Genomic DNA, 16611 nt, shown 5'->3' with positions numbered 1-16611 from the left:
CTGTCAGCTGCAGGRAGAGGAATGGTGCCTCTCACCAGCACTGACATCCTGCATGCAGAGGAGGGCAAAGCTGGATCCCGACCCAGAGCTGGCAAACAGCTCAATGCATCTGTCAAGCACTACCCTCAGGTAGCCCTCTGTTACCAAAGAATAGCTGTTAAATTATATACTGCTTCTTTATCCAAAGGCAGCAAAATTATTATTCTGAACACTCAAAGAATTCATTATAACATGTCACTTTCTATAGAGTCTCTTTGTTTCCTTTTTAGCAAGACATGAAAATGAAACAAAAATGCTAGTTTCATGTACTTTTCTTCACAATACTTTAAAAAAGAATTACAAGTGTGATCTAATTTAATAAAATTTTCACAAATTACACTGTAAATGCTTTAAATTTGAAGTAATCACTCCTAAATGTTATATGATTACACAGATTTCTCATCTATCAAATTTATAACACATTCCTTGAGCATATATCCTCTTATACTAACACAGAAGTGTATATATTTACCTGGACTTCCAACTATTTACTTTTACTTACCTCCTGGTTTGAAATTATTAATCCAAGAAAAAATAAATATTGGACAYTTAAATAACTATTTCAGAATCCAAAGTGCTATTTTCAGAATTTAAACACAGAACTTCAAAGAGATGCTTCCATTCCTAATTGAAATACCATTTTAAAATGGACATAAAAATAAGAGGAATGAGAGTATTCCCTCTTTTAAGTGCCTGGAAAGGTTAAATGCTTGACTGGAGGAGTACCATCGCATTTAAGAAAATGCAGATTTTACTGGCAGTATACATTCAGGTAAGCACAAAATAGACCTTGCAACTTTAAAATGAATGTAGACAATCACGCAAGAGGGATCACAGTCATTGCATATGCAGCTGTATAAATCATGGCACAATCACCCATGTCCTAAGTAAATTTCTGAAAATACAGACTTACTTTATGAGTAATCTATTGCATTTTGATAATCATACGTGGTAGTTCATTTTGTACATTATTTGCAACTCTTTATGAAAACTAATCTGTGTTTCTTCTGTGTTATGAATCAGACTGTCATTTCTGTCAATGCCCTCTGAAAACTATGCAAGAGATCTTACAAATTTTTGAGTTTCATTCAAAACTCATCTTCACTGGAATACATGTGTAAAAATGGCAATAGAAAAAAGAATTTCAAAGGAGAACTGATACAAGAAAATGATTCAAAATTAATCCTTCTGTCTGCTTTTATGTGRTGCTGTAATATAAAATGGCAAACTGTAAACACAACCCTTGTGCACAGCATAGGTTTATCCRTCCTGACACCAGATGGGCTATCTGGAGGAATAGGGCAGAGAGGTTCTATTTTGCTCAGGCAGAACTTTGCTCATGACTGAAAAAGAAATCTAATGTGTGTCCAACACTACATACAGGCATAYATATGGGCTATGAGGCAGCACAAACACAGACTTAATTTTGATTATCTTCATAGTTTAGTAGCATCCATGACTCAAAGCACTCAGAGGTTAGGATATCCAAATGGCTAATTTGAGGAATTTGACTTTGAACTTGAGGGGATTTTTCTTGATTTGGCTTGATACTCTAGGTAGAGAAGAGCCTTATAAATCAGAACAAGAGCAAACTTGCATTTAAAAAAATTTAAATAGTACCATTGCCTCACTGATTAAACTCAGCAGATTGATACCACTTCACTTTAAATCCTGATCTATCACTCAGGCTTTATGCTGATGTCAAGAATGATGAAGTAAGCTCAGCACTTTTGTTCTTTTACCTTCAGAAAAATATTTTATTTTATATTCCTCTGTAAAAAGACAGATGCAGAGACTATCATTTATTCAATCTACCCTCTGAGCAGATTTACTAAGACAGCAAAAATAAGGTTACTAATGTTCTGCTTTTACAACTTCCATCAGAACATTATCGCATAAATTACAAAATGCAATGCTGAACAGCCTGCCAGAATCAAAAAGAAAACAAATCGATAGCAAGTAAATTCATTACCTCCTCATGCATGTATATGCATGTAAATAAATGCATACTGTTTACACTGTTATAAAGATCAATAACAAATTTAGCACACATGAATTGTGGAATATGTATGTAATAACAGCTCTGTCAAAGGTAAATAATTGATTACATAGATATAGACTGAATTCCAAGGACAGAATTTGAAATATCACAGAATAATAATAGCATCCTGAGGTCTATTCTGGCTTCCATATGAGTACAACAAAATATCGAAAGTAACACTCTCAATGTACTAAATATATACTGTGAGTCTGGAAAAGTTGGATCAATGTAATACACTAATAAATGCACTAATAAAGCCAACCTTTCAGCAAAAGAAGAAAAAAATCAAAAACTTCTTAATATGAACATATGTGTTAAATGTTAATCCTATTAAGTCCCTAAAAATCATTACTGGTGGATTTAGATCATGCCTTTAGACCAGGTTTACATCTGACCTGACATCCTTCTTCTACCACTTCCCTCCCTAGCTGGCCCTGTCATTGTGTTGACAATGACAACACATCTGGCTACTCTCTTTCAAAGGAGTAATAGAATTTAACCCTTCCAACAAAATCATTCCCTGTTATGTCAGTAGATTTCACATTTCTTTTTTATAAATCTAGCATGCTTTATACTTTCTCATTTCACTTCTGACTCCATTGCAAAGGTCTCCTTATAGCTTAGCAAAACTCCAGCACATTCAGTCACATGTCATTGCCAGCAATGACAAACACACGGATGTAGTGAACTCACTGTCCAAAGAAGGAAGAGGCCAGGGGAGGAGAAGTGAGAGTCTGGCAGGTCTCTTTTCAGGCTGCCCTGCTTCCCTGCCTGAGGAGGAGAGGAGAATCTGTTTTTTTCTGGCTCCTGTCCTAGAGGATCTCCCCAGCTCAGATTACCTGCTTCATGCTGTGCCCCAGTGATGCAGGCAGTAACTGCCCCTGTGTGACTGACATGAAGAAGTTTATTTTATTCATATTCTTGTGCCAGCTGCTTTGTTGACTAGTCTCACCCATCACTCTATCCAAACCTGCAACTCACTGTTCATGTTGGGTGATCTCCCAGATTTCCTTCTTCATCCAAATCCTACCAGCAAGTACCCTTAAAGAAAAAAATAATAATAAAAAAAGAAATATTCACAGAGTTTTACTATAATTCTGCTAATACCCATCTCCGCTGTCACCAACAATGGATGCGTCTGCTGCATATTTCCAGAGTTTTGACTCACTCATTGAATGCTTTTCTGAAAGGCACATAAAAGCATGAAGCAAGAGAACTTGCATAAAGAGAGTTTCAAATATAATCTCTCCTCCTCATCAAGAACTTCAAAAAAAATCTAGCAGTTATCCGTCATATATTCAATTATTTTATAAAGAGTTATTATGGAAAACAGAGCAAGGGTTATCATGGCCACAACTGTTCTGAGTCAGAAGCTGAGTTTTCATTTGCAATAATGAACAAAAAGAAGATGGATCTACAGGAATCTGTCCTCATAATCGAAAGGAAATATACTTTTCTTTGCAAGGTTATAACTAGTCAAATAAAGTCATAATCAGTGCAAACTGTCATAGTGGAAGAAAATATCTCCTTTCATAGTTTATCTGAGGAGACTGTAGAGAATTTGGTAAAGTTTCTTATCTTTCTTCATGGTATCTCTAATTTTTTTTTTCTCTCTAGTCATTTTTCTAGATGAACCATCAACCAACAGATGCACCACCATGTATGATGAGGTGGAAACTAGGCAGGTGTGAAGAACAAAATTATAAACACCATTCAAAAAGCCTAAGGTTTAGGAAAAGTTACCAATCCCATATCTACTAGAATAACAGTTTTAATTCATGAGTTCAATGGTAAAATTTCACTGTAGTATTTGAAAGGCAGGTTAAGTTACACAAGCAGACCAAGGAAGATGTCTTTGACACAAGCTTTCAAATGCATAGGCTATATTTTTATTTCTTAAGCAGTTCCTAATGATTATCTCCCATATTTTAATGCAGTGTTCAGTCACATGCTAGGAAAGTACTTTTTTACTTTACAAATCAAAGAAAAAAACTGTCTGAGCTTTAAATATGACAGTCAGAAGATACGTCTTTAAATRTCTGAGCTAATTGCTGAAGGACTCTTGTTTCCTACACCATGGACACAGGACACTTTGTTATTTCAGTTGTCTCTTGAGTAGGAAACTTTCTTACCAAGCTTCTCTAAAAACACAATAAGCACTTTTTAACAGAYAATTTCAATGACACATATTTTCTCTCATAGAAGAAAGAGGGCCACTAAAACACCTTGTTACTTGACACCACGTGGGTGGAATTTTTAATTGGAAATTAATATTACTCGCATATTACAGAATTCWCCTTTCATAAGCTCAGATATATAATAACAAACCAGTAAATAAATCAGCACCATGCATAAACCACGCATAGATCATCACTGTACTTTGAACTATCTGGAAGATCAGTATATCCCTTAGAGTCCCTCACTTTATTCAAACAGAATCTTAAAATTCACTAAACACACCCAAAATGAATATCTATAAGCAATTCAGCTAAGAAAAGAACATTTCCAAGAGTATATCAAATCACTGCAGATGACCTATTGCTAAATACTCCATATTCTACTTCATTCTGTAACTAAGATTCAAATTACTTTTTTAGTTTTATTACACTGTCTTTCCTTTTTTTTAATTTTTTTCTTTGCATATGCTGTTATATTTTGCACTCATATTACAAGTAAGTTTTTCTTTAGATGGAAATCAAATCTAGACTACTTTATTAATACCCTAAAACAGACAGAAATTAATCTTAACATGTTTTAAACATTCCACAACTAAATTATAGATGGAAGATTCCAATTTAAATTTGAGATGTTTTATTTATTTATTAAGTATTTTAGATATACACTAATAACTTTCATTTCTGTGTCTTTAATTCTTTTTTATAATATAGCCTCTAAAGACAGGAAACTAACATGAAAACTTACTGTGCCTTCAAATCTTCATGATGTTTTTTCTCCAGTGCATGTTAAGCAATTTCAGGTGAAAAGTCAAGTAAAATAAATATAACTAAATAATGTGTAAAAATAGTTGGGTTGATGCAATTCTATTCAAAAACTACTAAGTATTTATAAGCAATGTATAATGTAATAGACAGTTCTGCATGGGAAGTTCCTTTTTGATTTACAAATCCAGTTTAAATTTACATTCACTTTGATTATTTCATCCATTTCCCTTCTCCATAATGATTCCTCTGCACATTTGTGAAGCAGCATATCATCACCCTAATCGTCCTAACATCTCATCAGGTTTCATAATAATGATGAATCCTCTCAGTCACCAGACCACTGGCTCATGTCTTTAGTTAAATCACTCGCAGTCCCAACATCTGGCATATTCAGCCTATAGAAAATACAGTGACCTCCTCTTAGAAAATAGCTTCCTAATTATCTGTGTGCCAGAATGTCCCAAGGCGTCAGTGGAGAGATAATTTACTTATTTTGACGGTTTGTAAGTCTGAGGAGATGGATACAAATCAGCTGTTACTACATTTCTTTGACTTTCTATTTCCAGCATTGGTTTTTGAGAAAAATTAGTCCAATTAGTCTAATTTTTAAAAAAAGATTAATCTATAATTTCTTCTTTTCAGAATAAGAATCACACTCAGCCAAATACTGTGTTAAATGTAATGGGATGGAAAACAAATCACTGGAGAAAAAGCAATTATGGTGGGGAGGGACACAAGACAGGAAGGTGGGTTTGGGTTGTTTGGTTTGGGGTTCCTCTGGAGAAGGTGGTGTGAGGTTTTTTTGCGAGAGYGGGGAGATGTTGCATTTTATTAATTTAAATACAATTGATGTGTTTATATTCTATCTTTAATTTTGCAGTTTATAACAGTATTGGAAACAGAAGAGTATAAAGGAGTACTTGGAAGAGATGGTAAGTAAACAAAGAGAAAATTAGGAAAAGGCTGAAAGAAGCATAAAAGAAAAAAGAAAAGATAAAAACCTCACATAGAACATGGACACTGAAAAAAGACAGGAAAGATTCAGGTTGAAAAACTAGCATTCACTGACAAAAGGTCATCAGATAAGTTTTCAATCATCAAATCAAGTTATTATCAATTCTCACTTAGTAGTGAAAATCCAGTTTGGATTCCTCTGCTTGAAGAACACAGGAAAAGGATGGTAACTATCATTGAAGCACAACATGTCTTGAACTTCTTTCTAATTGATTAAGCACACCCAGAACTGTACAAGAAGGAGAATGAGCTTGTTCGTTCTGGTCTGCATAAATGTGGAGTAGCAAGCTCTCTGTCAGATCTGCTGACATCTGATGGTTTCTCTCTCTCCATGAGAACACAAGGCTTTGCATTTGGAAAAGCTGGGAAGAGGGAAACATGATGAGTGACTGCACTAAATCCCTTCCTCCTTGAAACTCCATGAAAGCATGAGCACTCCACATCAGTTGCAAGCAGCTTCCAGCAAAGATGAGAATGTCTGCAATAACACTTGCAGCATGTTCTGTCTGCAGCATAACATTTGYCTTCAGGGAGGATTTTTAGAGTCTGTAGAAGCCTAGCAAGAATTTAGGCTTTTGTTCAGGAAAGCACTTGAGTACATACTAGCTCTTACTGAATTCAATTTCTGCTGAGCCTCTAAAGAGCCAGGTGGCGTTCAGAATGTGTTCAAATGTAGCTCAAGTACATCACCAAAACAAGGCCTTGATTGTTGAGAAATGGATTTGTTCAGTTTGGAGGTCCTCTGCATGCAAGTAGGTTTCAAACTGTGGAAATAGACACTACAATAATTAATGCTACACATGCTCAAGAAATGTCAATGATCTCTAAAATACATTTGCTCTGAATATTAAAGAATTTCATAGTAACAGATTCAAAAATAAATGTACCTGAATTATTTGTGTTATTAACTTATGCAAAATTATGGGAGTCACCCACCTAAGCAATAAGCATTCTCTGTGTAAATAAATTACATTTTWAAAATTTACATTTTATATTTTAAAAATTGTTACAAAATGTGCGATGACTTGTTTATGCAAAACCTGGTGGTGGATCATTGTTGGGGTGGCATAAATGACAGCCATTACCTACACAGGAAAATCAGCTGTTTAGCAAGTTTCATTTACAAACAAGCTAGAAAAAGTTCAAAAATTAATGTTTCCATAGCAAAAAAGAATAGATTTTTTTATATACTTCTTTGCATACATGCAAGAGTGCACTTATGTAACTATAAATAAATATATATCTTTATATATAACTGTGCAAGGAGGTTGATTTGCCTATTAGCACATTTTGACATGACTTATACTCTGAATCACTGTTAATATTGTTCTCCTTGATACAAGACTCACTTGGATATTGAATCTCTTGCCTGCTTTTTCTTTKAATTTTCAAAACATCTCTCTCCAGAATCCCTTCAGGATATGCCTTTGAACCTCCTCTTTAAATGTGTGAGGAACTTCAAAGTTCTGTTAGTAATTTATGTATAGCATGATGGACTGGGGTCAGTTCACAAGGCAAGAAAATTAGATGATGGAAAAGACAACTTAATATAAAATGCCTCCTTGCTCAAAAGTTCACACAGAGACAGTCTCTGCATGCCTTGTTCATRCAGGCAGTCCTCTTTGAACCCAGACCTCTCACTGCCTTGAGATTTTTATAGTCGCTCACACCAAGGTGGGTAAATGTCAAAGATGCCAGACCTCTAACCTAGCAGCAATTTATCACACTGGGTTCACTGAGCCTCCAATCAGACATGGTTCAGCAGAGATGGTTTGCAGTTATACCCAGATGACAATGCCAGAGCACTGCCAGAGCTAACTGGGCAGCTGCCTGTGCAGCTTTACTTCCTGAAGCATTCCTTGCTGTTTGGGTCCAGGGTGATGCAGTAACTGAGGCACCACAGGGAGTGCCCCAATGGAACCTGTCCATCCACCCTGCACATCAACCACTCGATCCCATCTGCCAAAGCATAGGACAGACCACTGAGAGGACAACACAGAACAGACTCCTTAATGAACTTGTTGTCCAAGACAAGCACAGAACGGGTTTGTGGGCACGRTGGGTTCAGGTTGTCAGTAAAGTCAGCGCAGTTCAGTCTTCCTGGTGTTCCCATCTGCCAGTCAATGCTGGAAACAGCCATCTCAGGCAAGTGTGGGTTTTGCCCTTGCATAAATAATGACAGCAAGATTTTCTTGGGTTAAATGTTCCATTTTTACCCTTCAAAACCTAAACCCAGCTTTTTGATATAGCACATTTGTGGAGTAAACTTGATACAGAATGTCAAGTCTGATTCATTTGGCTTAAAATCCTACACTCAGTCAAATGTAATATTTAGGAGTACTTGTCCCTGCCACCACTATTGTCTACCAAAAAATATTCTTTTGAGCTATACAAAAATATTAATGAAACTTTTAATTACATTTCTAAACCTATATCACGTATCTAAATCTGCTTGACAGAGCTGAAAATCAGGCCACCTATTTAAAGTGTAAAATAAATTATTCAGAGAGAACATCTGCAAAATTGTAACCCATTTCTTCTTTCCTTTTTAYGTATTCCTCCCACCGCCATTTTGATTTATTTTCAGTCTTTATGTTTTTCAAACACTTAGCCAGTATGAAGAGCAAAAAATTACACCATACATTTATCCAGGAATAAAAAATACTTTTGATATCAATTACATATAAAATGTGTGCTCTGGGATAAGAAATATATATTCATTTTTACATTGGTCCATGCAAGTCAGTGAATTGGCTAAGTAAAATGAAAGATAGTAAAACTGTAGGTAAAGAAGCGTATATGTGTATACACAGTAGCCATTGTGAATCTGAAAGTTTGGCACAAAAGTCAAAATTCTGTCCAAAGAACATCTTGTTACCAGAAATTTTCTTATCTTACCAAGCTCATCAATGATTATTTGCTGATGATAATCATAATCATATTTTAAAATGTAAATTATGCCTAATGACATAAAACTCAGTGATAATGTTGTAATTGCTTCTTTCACTGTGTGCTGATAGGCAGATATTCATCAGGGTATGCTCAGAGCAGCATGTCAGCTTTAGTGCCATAAAACAAGCTATGGAAATACCAACATATAAAAGAACCTTAAAGAGAGATTTACCAAAACTCATCCATAAATTTCATGGCTTTTCTGACCTTAAAACCTGTCCTCTTATATTAACACATTTGTCTCTGATCAGCACTGCTTTTAACTGAAAGTGTTTCCAGCTTATTTTTCTGAAGAGATATTTGTGAGGACTGTAGAATGGGAAGCACAATTAGAAAACAGCTGCTGTTTAGCATTTGCCATAAAACTTCAAGATTCCTAGTAGGTGTTCTTTAGAAAAAAAGTCAGAAAAAATTAGTAATTTGGAGCAGAACAGAACTCATCATAGTTTTTGTCCTCAGTAGCACCAGGAGACTTCTCCTTTGATTAAAATACGTGTGGTGGGGGCTTTCTCCRTATCCTTCATAATGGAGTTTATGTTATAAAGGCTTTTTATTAACACTACAAAACTCAGAGCACTGATAGACAGCTCTGTCTCTCATCTTTATCTCAAAGGACACAGATAAAGTCTGTTGTCAAATTAGTCAGTAAGGATTGAGGATAATCCCTAGAAGAGAAGCTGTTAGGGAGATCAAAGATGAAAGTGTCTAAACACAAGGCTCACCTATGTAATTAATTGTGTTCATGTAGAAGTGCTGAACCATGAGCACAGTCCCTCCATCCTAGGATATTGATCTCCAGGAAACAAATTATATCCTCTCCAGCAATTACCCAGAGATTACTTCTTAATATCTCAGCTAGATATCCAGGGGAACAGAAAAGCACAGGGAGTATATTCAGAATATATCTGTAGCCACTGCAAACAGCAGCCCCCACTGGTTCCACCAGTATTAAATTCAATCAGACTACAAAACAGCTGCCACTTGCTTTCAGGTAAGATGTATTTAAAGGCATTTGCCATTCCCCGTGTACTGCTTCTGCTTGGCCAGGAGAAATCTAAGAGTAAAATTCTCTGATTACCRTTGTTGAGCAGCAGAGTACGAAAATGTAAAAACATGAAATCTGACATTAATAAATAAGAGGATCAGAGTTGTAGGCAAGAGATACTAGGCACACTGAGCTCCACATTAGAGATTGATAGAAAACCAGACTGATTGCAGATATTAAATCAAGCATATTATACTAATCAATTAAAAGGGCTGCTTCAGTAGATTCACAAACTAGAGGCTGTTAATTTGTAGTGACAGAAGTACAGTCAGAGACAGTGACCTCATTTCTGCCTTCTCTAAACAAAATTTTGTTTTATGATGTACCAAGGTTTGATATATACCTAGCATGCATTAAAGCAGCTGACAGCATGCACTCTTATTCAGAATATTTGTAACATCACACAGCAAAGTGTTCTTAAGAAACTTGAATTCACAACAGTTGGTTTCAYCAAACTATTGCTGACTGCATACTATGGTCTAAATCTTCCCATTGTTTCCCATTGCAGTTTTACACTCAAGCTGTAAAGCCAGCAATGCAGGCTAGGATGAGGACCCACTGCAAAGGTCAGAGAGCCCTCACTTTAGACCGTACCCTTAAGGACATGAGTTTTAAAGGAGACTCACCGTGCTCTGCTGCCTGTCCCAAGGGCTGGACACAGCAAGGAGGGTTTTGCCAGTGCCTGCAAAAGAAATGGTCAAGCTCAGCACGATGGACAGAAATCAGGCTACTCCACAATCATCTGACACTGCATTGTTCTTCCACCATTTATTGCAAGGCCTTTGCATCTCTGGTATAACTTCTATAAGGGAGGAGTCATTCTAAGCTAACTCCTTCTCTTTGTCTTGGCTAAGATGGTAGAGGTTTGCTATCTGTGCTTGATCATCTTCTTTGAGACACACAGTGTCCCACTGAGCTTATTTCAATATATCCTGTTAAACACATACGTGAGGCTGCAAGAGARCACCATGAACTGACACGCTGTGCAATCAAGTAACAGCTTCAATGCAATACAGAGAGGGTTTCTTTCCCAGACGTTATGTTAGAGAGAATCTGACATGAATTTTTATTTGTGTTGGGTTTTTTTAATGGAGAAGATGCTGAATCAATAATTTGCTGTGGAATGTTTGGAGGGTGTTTGCAGAGCTGCTTCACTTGCAAATAAATGAATTTCTTTGCATATTTAATGGGTGTAAAGAATAAGAATATTCTGGGGGTTTTTCATTTATTAGGTGAGAAAGACATGCATTCAGGTAGGAATGCAACCAAAAAAGACAGCTAAATAGTAATGTTGTTCTTRTATTTATTCACTCAGTACTTGCCATCATTGCCTGTGATTTAATTAAAGGATATAATGAGGCATATATAGACAACAACCAGCAATTCCTCAGGATATTGTCTAATATGAAATGATAATGTAAAGAGTTATTAATATCTGACCACAGTATTGTTAGGGCATACTGAACCATGCACATCTTCATTCAATTGTAGTCCAAAGTTCCAACCCATGTGAAACTTTTAAAATGCTCAAATAGTAGTAATAAGGCATCAATACAGCGTCCATCTAATTGAGGGGATGAAACAGCTCTCCAGTTTGGCAGCTGCTGATGGAGCAGAAGAATTTGCTTATCTTATATTCAGCAATTTATCTTGTATCAGAAATTTTCTGTTATTTTTCTATAAGCTTTGCTAAACAAAATTGAAAAAAAAAAATCAAGTGTTATCAGCTGGATAAAGTAACATTTTAATACTTGGGGAAACTGAGTATAAAGTGCTAGAAAGGCATCTTTATAAAATAATGTCACCAAAAGCACTTTATGTACTACTGCATAAGAACGTAACAGTTAGAAAATGTTTCTACTTCTCAGCACAACATTATTTTGTGAGACTAAAAAGAACCATGTTAACATCAGAAATGTATGCATGTGGATTTTAGGAAAACAAGCTTGTCAAGTTTTTTGATTTTCTCACATTTAGKTTGCTGTCTAACATCCCCATTTTATTTTCTTCAGCGAAGATATAAATTTGGTCGTGAAGGAAATTAAAAGCCAAATTAGAAGTATAAACAGTGGAACTACATTTTTAGCTAAATACCTTCTGCTCTTTTTATATGAATTGCCTTGTTTGCATGGTTGAAGGGGAACCTTGTAGAAAGAATCCGAGCTTTTAATGAAAAGCACCTACATTGTGAAGAAAACTCAACAACATTTCATCCTGATGAGGTGTAATTTCTTCCTTTGTCATAGCTTCTGGATCTCTTTAATATGGAAAGATGAAACAGGTGGAACAAGCTGAAAAACTACATGTAACTTCTGCTAGAAATAGCCATGACAGAAGCCATCCTGCAAGAYCTACCGCCATAAAGAACCAGCATGAGTCTGAATGAAACCTTTGGAATGCAACATGCTGTAAATTTAGCCACATAGTATAGTCRAATAAATACTAGCTACATTATGCCAAAAAGTGTGTTTTCTCTCTTTTCTAAAAATATACCCCACACTTACAGACAATGCCTTTATTTAAGAGATAATTGCAACAATTTAATGCAGCATTGCCACAAATGAAAATTCCACTGATTAAGAAGGTTTTATGGAGGCATAACCAGAGAAAGATGGAATTGAATGAGCTCTATTCATAAATACTGCCAGGACTGACAATCATTTCAAGACTGCTGGTTAATTAAAGTACCACTGCTCAAACAGATTACTATATTCTAGTTAAGGCTTTATGACTCACATTCAACACCCTTTCACACATAAAATTGTCAAATAGTTGAATTTCTGTTCTACTTAAAATCCTTCTTTCCTTTCTCTGTTATAAACAATTTTTATTTGTTTCATTTGAATTTTATTGAGGGGGACAGCAGGGAAAATTTGTGGAAATCTTCTTTGCAATAAAGGAAAAATCTTAGTAAACTTTCTCCCATCTGAATAGGAAAAGAAGAATTCTGAAACAACCTGGACTATTCCCCACTGCAGTTCTTACAAGTGGTTAGTACAGGGTTTTATCTCCTTTCTTGTTTAAAATCAATTGCTTAAAGGAAAATCTTCCAAGAAACAGTCCAAAAGTACCAGAAGTCTGGTTTGGAAAACATGTTATGTTATACAAGTTATACTGTAAAATATCTGGGTTGTGAATAATCAATGCAGAAAAAGCTTTCCTAGTAATATCTCTAACAAAATGGGTAATTCTACTCTAAAATATTATTTGTTTCACATCATTTTGTGTCATCTTTATGATGTGTCTCACAGCTGCTTGAATTTTATTATGTCATTTTTCAGACTTTGCTGCAGCACATCGATGTGGGATTTGATACTAAGTATCATAAAATAGCACTCTGTAAGTAAATAACATCAGTATCAAAATGAGTAAAACACTACAAACTACATATATTCCCTCTTCATGTGCTATGATATGCCAGAGTTCACTCAGCATTGATAGTTCTCCTGCTTACTTCTGGATATGACATTAAGCAAACTTCTATTTACTTGATCTTTTGGGGTAGTCATGTGTTTTTTATTTCTCAATCACCTGTGAAACTGTTTCTCTTAATGCATCACATTACAATCCCATTAAAGCAGATGTACACTCTCTTTCAGTTAAAAAAACAAAGTTGAAAGTTTGGGTTCTCAAGCAGAATCTACAACTCATCATTTCACCAAAAAAGGCTCTCAGAAACCAATCAAGTTATATTTTGCCTGAATACAAATTGCAAAGAGGTGTATAGGCCATTTTTTTAGCGTCTTGGCCCAACATGATGGAATCGTCTTAAGTGAGAAAATCTTCAGGTAATATTGTGGTTCCAYTTGCTACACAGGACCAACAGGGTTTGGACTGGGGTCTGTGACCTTTATTTGCCTCAGCACCTTCATCTGGAAGATTACCACATACAGAGAGTTTTAATCCAGGAATTTAGATGAATGAACCAGCACCTTTCCCATATTCCCATGGGGTTACACTAGCACGTTTTGTCATGGAAAGAGTGTGAATTCCTGGCTTCTGCACCCTTTTTCCTCAAGCACACTACACCCAGAAATGCACACCAAGCTCCATAGCTGCATATCACCTGCTTTATGGCTAACAAAAAAGGATCAAACAGCTTGTAATTTACAAAACCTGGAAGTTATGTACAATAATCAATTCTTTGAAGAGCTTATATTTATATGAAAAATGTACGAAGAACAAACTAACAGTAAATATACTCAAAGAAACTGCTTGCTGAATTAAAACACAATCTTTGAATTATCTCAACATGACTATGACTTTAACTCATTCTGTGACCTCTTTCTTTGGGTTCTATGGCTCTGAAAGTGGAATGATGCAATTTTTCCATAATTTGGTTATTTAGCACCAGCTTGTGATTGTGTCATTGACCTTAGCATCAGGGTCCAGATAAGAAGGTGGGTAGTAAATCAAAACTTGGATTTTTACTACATCTTAAATGTACAAAATTATTGGGAAAGGGTTTCAAACATTCAGTTTTGGAAGAATGGTGACCCCATCAACAGCAAAAGCAAAAAGTTTCATTGTTGATGCAGGTATGTGGTTAGTCATTATTACCTTTAACCTATATGGAAATAAAGAGAATTTTGCAACAAAGAACCATCCTCTAGATATTTGTACAGCCACCCAGGCTTTGGTTTAAGCTTCTTTAAAAGCATGAAGCTGTCAGGCTGTTGCAATAGTCCTACAATGATTGACCTTATAGAAGTTAAAGTATTTTCAGAAAGGTCAATCATTTACTATAATTGTATTTTTATATTAGAATGTTACATCTAACATTCTTGGTAAAGTTTCAGAAATCCTTAACTCTCCTTTCTTTCATATCTGTACTTCAGAGTTAAAACCAATGTGCTTGTTGCTGGGATTGTTTTTGATCCTTGACTTTATATTTTTTCAGTTAAGTGAAAGAAGAGAGGAAAACAGTTAATATGCAGGACTTGAGAAGCACAATGTAAGTAGCCAATGAGTACATCCCCAGATGCAGGCTATTCATGCTGAAGGCAATGGAACTATTTTGGTCCTTTCTTAGGGGTTCCATCTCACAAATGCATTCAGAATACAAAGATCAAGTAGTCAAAAGGATAGAAGCACTGCTGCCTTTGTCTGTTTAGAGGCAACAAACACTACAAGAGCCAGCTTCAGAAGCCAAATACTTACCTAAAACAATGAATAATGTCATAAACAAAGCAGTCCTTGAAGAGACAAGAGAGGTTTGTGTTCAAATGTTGAGAGAAAACATGAAAATTTCGCCCTAGATTTTTCTCTSCCAAGAGCTGAATCTCCAATGTTTTGCTGGAGTTCATATAAAGAAAAAATAAGTATTGCTACACTTGAGTAAGTAAAGTTGAAAAGCTGAGATGGGAAAATAAGGGATGAAAGAAGGAGCAGATTATTCAAAAGCTGAAATTTCTGTTCAGCTTGCATTTTCCACATCTGTTGTTTCCTTATTCCCCAGCTCAAATACAGTGAAAAGTTGCTCAGATGAGCAGGCAAGAATTACTTAGACACACAGCATAGATTAAAATGGCAAACTGCCATAGTCTTTAGCACAGAGGCACAGTACTGTAATCCTACCAGGCCTAAATTGAATTCAAGGAAGGTTTATAGGCTAACACAGCTAAGGAGAAGGGGTGAAACCAAAATCTTTTTGTCCACTCAGCTTAAGTGCCATGCCAAGAGATAGGAGTTGTTTCCCCTAGGCCCAAAGGTCTGGCGTTTATACAAAGCTCACCCATGCAGAAACCYCTTGAGAGACAGCTCCTGGCACACTGATGAAAGGCTTAACATCTTTTATTTTACTTCTGCTGACTGCTTCCATACCAGACTTCACCTCCTCACCTCTCCTTCAGGTGAGCAGCTACAGATACATATGGTTTTTATTCTGATGCTATTAAAAGAGCAAAGTTGGCCAGCTCTGGCCCACCTAGCTGGCGTTGTTACCAGAGAGGGTCATTTTTCTTCAAATCACTGTTTTAGGCCAACTTATATGAGGTCTAATGAAAGAATCCTGAATGGATCTCTAAGAAAGGACAGAGCTCACTCCCTCTCTGCTACCTAACAGGAGGACGGCAGCAATGAGTCTCAGTAATTCTGAACACAAAATTCATTAGTTTTAGTGATAACTCAAACACCAGTACACCCTAAAGCTCCATTGCCTACTCATGGTTACAATATAAGAGAGACTTTGCCATATTATGAAGGTCAGCACTACTTTTTGTCAAGTATACCGTTGCTGTAAATAAAGGTGGATAGGAGAGTGCACATGTGGTGACAATGTTTGATAAAGACCAGGTCGCTGAAACTAAAGTTGTCTTCTAGGTCTAGCTTTTAAAAAAATTTGGGAAACATTGTGATAGTCACTGAGTGATGTGAGTGAGCAGATCTAGAATGCATAAAGTGTTGGTAGAGAAAGCAATCTTAAGAATTGTTCGTCACTGTTTAGACACTATTGAGGATAGAAAATTCCTTAAAAAGTGTTTGCAAGAAATGTTTATTTTCACGATAAATGTGATCTCCTAATAGAATAGTGCCTGATGCTTCATGGAAAACCTCTCAGTGGAATAATTCTGTTCAGA

General features: G+C 36.0%; 1 protein-coding gene across 6 annotated transcripts in view; it reads right to left on the bottom strand.

The window, feature by feature from the left end:
- Positions 1 to 16611, bottom strand: part of SPOCK3 (SPARC (osteonectin), cwcv and kazal like domains proteoglycan 3) — a 327128-nt gene that overhangs the window by 196670 nt on the left and 113847 nt on the right. For 5 of the 6 annotated variants that reach the window (XR_008966143.1, XM_057378290.1, XM_057378292.1 and 2 more), the window contains exon 3: positions 10660 to 10715. The gene's annotated coding sequence lies outside the window, so the exon portion shown is untranslated. Of the gene's footprint in view, positions 1 to 3061; positions 3122 to 10659; positions 10716 to 16611 lie in introns of all 6 variants that reach the window. The other variant, XM_057378291.1, reaches the window with a different exon arrangement.

Source organism: Malurus melanocephalus, unplaced genomic scaffold (assembly GCF_030028575.1).
Source record: "Malurus melanocephalus ecotype Western Australia unplaced genomic scaffold, MMel_1.1 scaffold_352, whole genome shotgun sequence".
NCBI lineage: Eukaryota > Metazoa > Chordata > Aves > Passeriformes > Maluridae > Malurus > Malurus melanocephalus.
The sequence above is the reverse complement of the archived record's forward strand: the minus strand, read 5'-3'. Positions and strand labels throughout refer to the sequence as shown.